Here is a 6,000-nt window from a genome sequence, read left to right on the forward strand (position 1 = left end):
AGAGGCAACTCAACAACTATCAAATTCTCATAATAAATCACAATACATAGCTGTAATACAATCCCTCATAATATAGGGTTGCCTTCTAAGGCAAATAAAGCACACAAAATATTCACCATTAGATCTATGACCTAATTATAGACGATCAAGATTTACAACTATAAATTATACACTAAATATGATCAAACCCCCATAGTTGGGGGCAAGCTCTCGAACCCCCATCACTCACATATCAACAAATACCTTTATTTTCCTAATAAATGCTTTGAAATGAAAATATTATTTACTATGCTATAGAAATAATAAATACCCTATGACAACACTTGAGATCTTTTAAATGAAAATAAGAGATGATAAAAATAAGGAGAAAGGAAACGATAACATAAGAACAAAATCACCTAAAAAAATGTTCTTGCCTCAATCTTATTGTTCTTCATAGTGTCATGAAAATGACAATAAAAAATTCCTAAGAAGATCACATGTATAGCATTGGTATAGCTTGTTGGTATCAAAATGGTAGAATTTTCTTCTAAATTATATAGATTAAGAGTAGAGAATGAAAATCAATTTGATAGAGCCAAAAGAGGCCATTTTGAATTCTACCATGTGGTCGAAATGCATACAATAGCATTACTTCTTGAATTTTCAGTGGGAAGGTAAGACTCTACAATTAGTGGAACCACAAATTTTTGGGATATGTTAGTGCATCATGTGGATGTTCATGCATTGCACTCTCATTTTAGAAAATTTTGATTTTGAACACTTGAATTATCATGTAAATGCCACAAATGTATAGTTCAAGTGCTAACATTTTGTAATTGAATTTTCTATTAGAGGGCTATAGTGAGGACACAATGCAATTTGAAATTGGAAGGGTATGCAATTTTCAACACTATACTCATGATTTTCCCTATCTAAGAATTCCCTCATATCTTTTCACCCTTCCCCAAAACCTTTCTTCTCTCTTGTCATTGGTTCTCACCCATTCCATTGTCATCTCCATCATTGCCATTCTATTCCCTTCTCTGCAATTCTCCATTCAATCCTATTTAATCCAATCCATTTATCCTCCCTCCAACCCTCCAATCTGAACATCCCAAAGTAAACCATCCAAATAAAATAAATATTAATATTAATGCATGCAGTCCAATCATCCAAACTAACACATCATTTAAAATCATACATCGATTATGATCCAAACCAATTGATAATCCATTGATCCACTTCAATCAAATTATTGTAATACAGATATATCATTCCCAATTCTTATGAAGTTCTTATTACTAACAAACCAATCCTTAGGCTATGATTTTTTTCTTATAGTTAACATGTTTATCCTTATCCTTATTAATCAATCATTCAATTAATGTTTAGCCTCACTAGGGACATAATTCTAGTTTGTTTTTAGTTTGTGTGCATGCTTATTTGTTGCTTTTGTGTGATCATTATTCATGTCTATTAAGTTCTTTACACCATATGTGATAGGAACATCATGCTATCTCATATCATGATTCCCTAAGGTATATGTTTGCATAAGAAATTTTGATCACGTACTTGACACATCATAACCCTATTCCTTATACCTTTGTTCATACTGTGAAGTATAATATCAAATCAAAATTTCTTACACCATTGCAACATTAATCTCATCCTCCCCTCCATCTCTCTATCCCCTTAATATTTCCACCTTTTTATCCTATCCTATCCATTGCTCTCCCTAACTTTTCTATCCTTTTTCTACCCTTCTCTATTAGTACTATGATTTGTTTCAAGAGCACACCCATGTACTTCAAAACCACTTGTCCTCTTGAGGGGCCATACCAAACTCTCTTCTCATCATCCCCCATCATCCTTTCTATGAATGAGCCATCTTGCCACTAGTCCTTATCCATTTCTAGCCACTATTTTTTAATCTTCTTTGATATGATGTCATTTCTTCTAATTGCTACACCATATCAAAAAGAGGCAAAATGTAGACACCCCAAATGTTAAAATAGATAGCATCGATCGGATGAACCAAATGTCTAATTGACCTTACGGCCTTAGACATTTGTCTTGTATTTATTCGTAAATCTATCCTTATTATTATGATCACATATAGATAGACATTTATCTATGTAACTATTTATTTATTGACCGGTTAATATTATGATTAATGTTATAATCAATATTATGAATAATTAGTAACAACCTTGTGTTACTAATTATTCATAATATTAATCATATAATTTCATTTTTGACATTTTTCGATTATTGTAAATGGTCATATTTCACTATCCGTTTGGTTGACCGATCATGTGTTATAAGAACCTGACGAGATTATTGTGGGTTAAGCATTAGTTGATGGCTGATGGCATGACTCCACATAGGAGTCACGACTCCTTGAGGAATCATGTCGGTTCCACAAGGAGTCGTGACTCCTTTGTGGATCGACCATTGTGTATAAATGATATGTCGTCGATAGAAGCCGAAGTTAGATGATATATACATTGCAGATTGACTTTTCATCACAGTTGAAACTAGAGACAATCGTGGAGGTGATAATACTTGTATGTTAATTAAGTACAACCGTGGAGGTGATAATACTTGTATTTGAATTACGGTTTACATTGTAATCTGCAACAACTCAGATTAAATACGAAGTTGTTGATAACAAGTGTAGTCGGTATCGTGAGGAAATACAGGTAACAGTCAATATTGTTGTGATAGCATACATCAACGATCTGCAATACTATAAGCTATTATATTATTCAGAATATTGTGTGATATTCATTATTATAATTTAAAATTACTTATAGATAAATCTGATTCACTTCAACATGGTATCAGAGCGAGCATAAGAAAAAAGACCAGATCAGATTTATATAGGTGAGACTACGCTTTATATATTTTTGAATTCTTCAACTCTCTTCTTCGCTTCAAAATGGTGAATGGTGTTAGATTTGAGGATTGACTTGAAGGGGCTTCCAAATTTGTATCTTGGAAGTTTAGGACCATGCTTGCTTTAAGTGAAAATGAATTAGATGGATTTGTGAAGAAAGCCATACTGGAACCAGAAGAAGAAGATGAAAAACTTCAATGGATGAGAAAGAACAATAAAGCCATGAAGATGTTAGTTGACTCAGTGAAAGATCGTATTGTGCCAATTATCTCCAAGATGGAGACTGCCTATGACATTTTCAAATCATTAGAGAACATGTATGAAATAAACAACTCAAGCCGAGCTCTTGCTCTTAAGCAACAACTCCATCATGTCAAAATGACAAAAGACAAACTCATCACCTCATACTTCATGAGGATTACTGAATTGAAAGATCAACTCTCTAATATAGGTCACACAATAGAGAGAAAATAGTTAACCATGCTGGCATTAAATGGTCTCCCCTCCTAATGGGAGACATTTATTCAAGGGATAAGTGCAAGATCAAAACTTCTTCAGTTTGATCGATTAAAGCAAGATTGCATTCAAGAAGAGTCGAGATTGGTAATAAGAGGCATTGGCCAAAGCTCTATAAATGAATATATTCATGTTCTTGCTGCACACTCCTCAAAGAAGAAGGGTAAGAAAGGACACTCCAAAAGAAAGAAAGATGAGGAATCAAACGGCGCTCTTACACACAAAAGAAGGAAGGACATTTCAGAAATCCAATGCTTTAGATGTGACAAATATGGTCACTATGCGATGCAATGTCCAACCAGGACTATGCCTCAAGATTCCATTGCAGATGTTGGTGAAACTCTTCCACAAAAGGATTCAGATGGATTCATATTCTAACTTGAAAGAGATAAGTTTTTTTTATGGTTGAATAATGTACATGAATTCCATATCTAGTTATTATTTCATGCAATTACATTATGCATTTATTTTGTGAATCAACATTGTCAACAAATGTTTGTTTACGTCAAGTTGCAACGGGATATCTTATTTACTATGAGAAACTTGTCCCTTTCATATAGGACACCTTTAGAACCACAGGCTATTGGTTTTTCAGGCTATAGTGTTTTCAGTGGAGATTTTGAGATCTTACATTTCCATTTTTTTTATATTTACCTGCTAAAGTGCATTAGTCCATTGGAGGTAATTATTGAGGCATTTGTACAAGGGATGATGACATCTAGGGTTACGATGCAAAGTTGAGACAAGAGGGCTCTCCAAGTGAGAATGAGCATATTGCTAGGGGATTTTTCTGTAAATCTCAAGACGGTCATATTCCTGTCTAGGGCTCGATCTTATGACTATTGTTCCATTGTGATTTTGGATCTTGCACTTTCAGACATATGAGAATCATACTAGGAAATGAGAGTATCTTGAAGCAAGACATCTTCTATTATTAGGTTTGTTGGGACTCATTAAATTTGAGTCAAGTTTTGAGCCCCATTTCAAAATTTTGTTATTGCATTTTCAGAAAGGCACCTAATCTCATTCAGATGGCCGAGTTAGAAAGGGGGTAGAATGGAGCCAATTGATTTTCGAAGGGTAAGGCTTGGGAAGTGTGTCCTACACTTTTCATTTAGCTAATGAAGTGTTGTGCAACTTTCAGTTTTCAGTTTGGATCAATTTATCAGGTACCCGTTTCAAGGGGTGAGCTGAAAGTGCATTTTAGGCACATTTGCAGATTTTATTAAGTGGCCTACTTTGAGTGCTTATATCTTTTTCCCTATTGATCTTCATGTTAAAATTCAAAATGGATTAAACTCTATTCATAAAAGTGTGCCTCTGTGCAAAATTTCAAGTCTCTAGCAATTCATTTGCTCAGTTTAGCAAGCTCAATCTGTTGGCAGTTTGTGTTGTTTGACAAGTCCCTGTTTCGACAGCTAGTCGGAGCCCTATTTTGCATAAGCGTAAAAGTTGCCTTGGTGAATGTCATGCCAGAATGTTTATTCCGGGCTATTGTTAGTATGAACGACAAGCTACGTTTTCAGTTTCAAGCTCCTGCCAATCCGTTTAATCGGTTTTCAAAAGGGTTTCTTGAGCCATCTATTTCAGTGATCCATACTTTCATTGCTATATCAGTTAATGAAGCTATTTTCATGAGCACACCATTTGCACCTAATCGTCCTTTTGGTCAAACTAAGAATTCAAAGATTTGATATGTACTTCAAGGTACCTATGTCTCAGATTTGAAGGTCTATGGAGGTCGTTTGATATTTTTAAGAAAGACATCATGAGTTGCCTACACATTGACTTCATTAGGTCCGCAGTGCCGACAAAGCCAGTTGGTCATTTTTGACCATTAATATCTCTTCACTCGGGTTTCATCTTGAAAAACTGTTTGGTAGAGTTCATGCTTGTATATCAAAGTACATGCTTGTCAGATGGCGAGGTCCAGAAAGGTGTTTTGACTGGTTTGAAAATTACGCCTTCGCGATTAAATGCGAAAATGTGACGTAGGCACCTGAAAATCGCAAAACTTAGTTTAATGGTCCAAAAATGGTGCCGATCGTTTCCAGAGGTATGTTTAGGGTTTGTGAGGCATTTCAAAGGTTAGTTGCATGAAAACGAAATTTTTTTTAGCCGGACCCACTTTGGGGCCTGGCCTGGCTCATGCCCGTGCATTAATTTTTTATGGCGAAAATGTTTTTAGTACATGACTTTTGATTCATCAGATATAGGATTACATAGTATTGTTACTATAAATTCTTGTAGAATATATAGAAATGTGGAAAGACTTTAGAAACTTTCAAGCAACAGCTGGCAGAACTACTTTGGTTACTTTTTCTCTCTTCCCTTAGTTATCTCATCGATGAAATGGGGTGTAGCTGCTGGAAGAAAAACTATGCTGTCTACAACAATCCTGCTATTGATTATATTTGGTCCATTGAAGGCAGCTACTTATTTGTGTTGGCATTTTTGTTGTTTATGTTGTGATTGTCATTGATGGACACACACTTGTATTGAGATCCCCTTTATGTGTATGAGCTTGTGCTCAACCGGTATTTGTTCCAACTAGTATGTTGTTTACTAGTCTTTAGACTCGTGTTGATTTTGCAGAATGTGTT

The sequence above is a fragment of the Cryptomeria japonica genome, chromosome 8 (assembly GCF_030272615.1).
Source record: "Cryptomeria japonica chromosome 8, Sugi_1.0, whole genome shotgun sequence".
Lineage (NCBI taxonomy): Eukaryota > Viridiplantae > Streptophyta > Pinopsida > Cupressales > Cupressaceae > Cryptomeria > Cryptomeria japonica.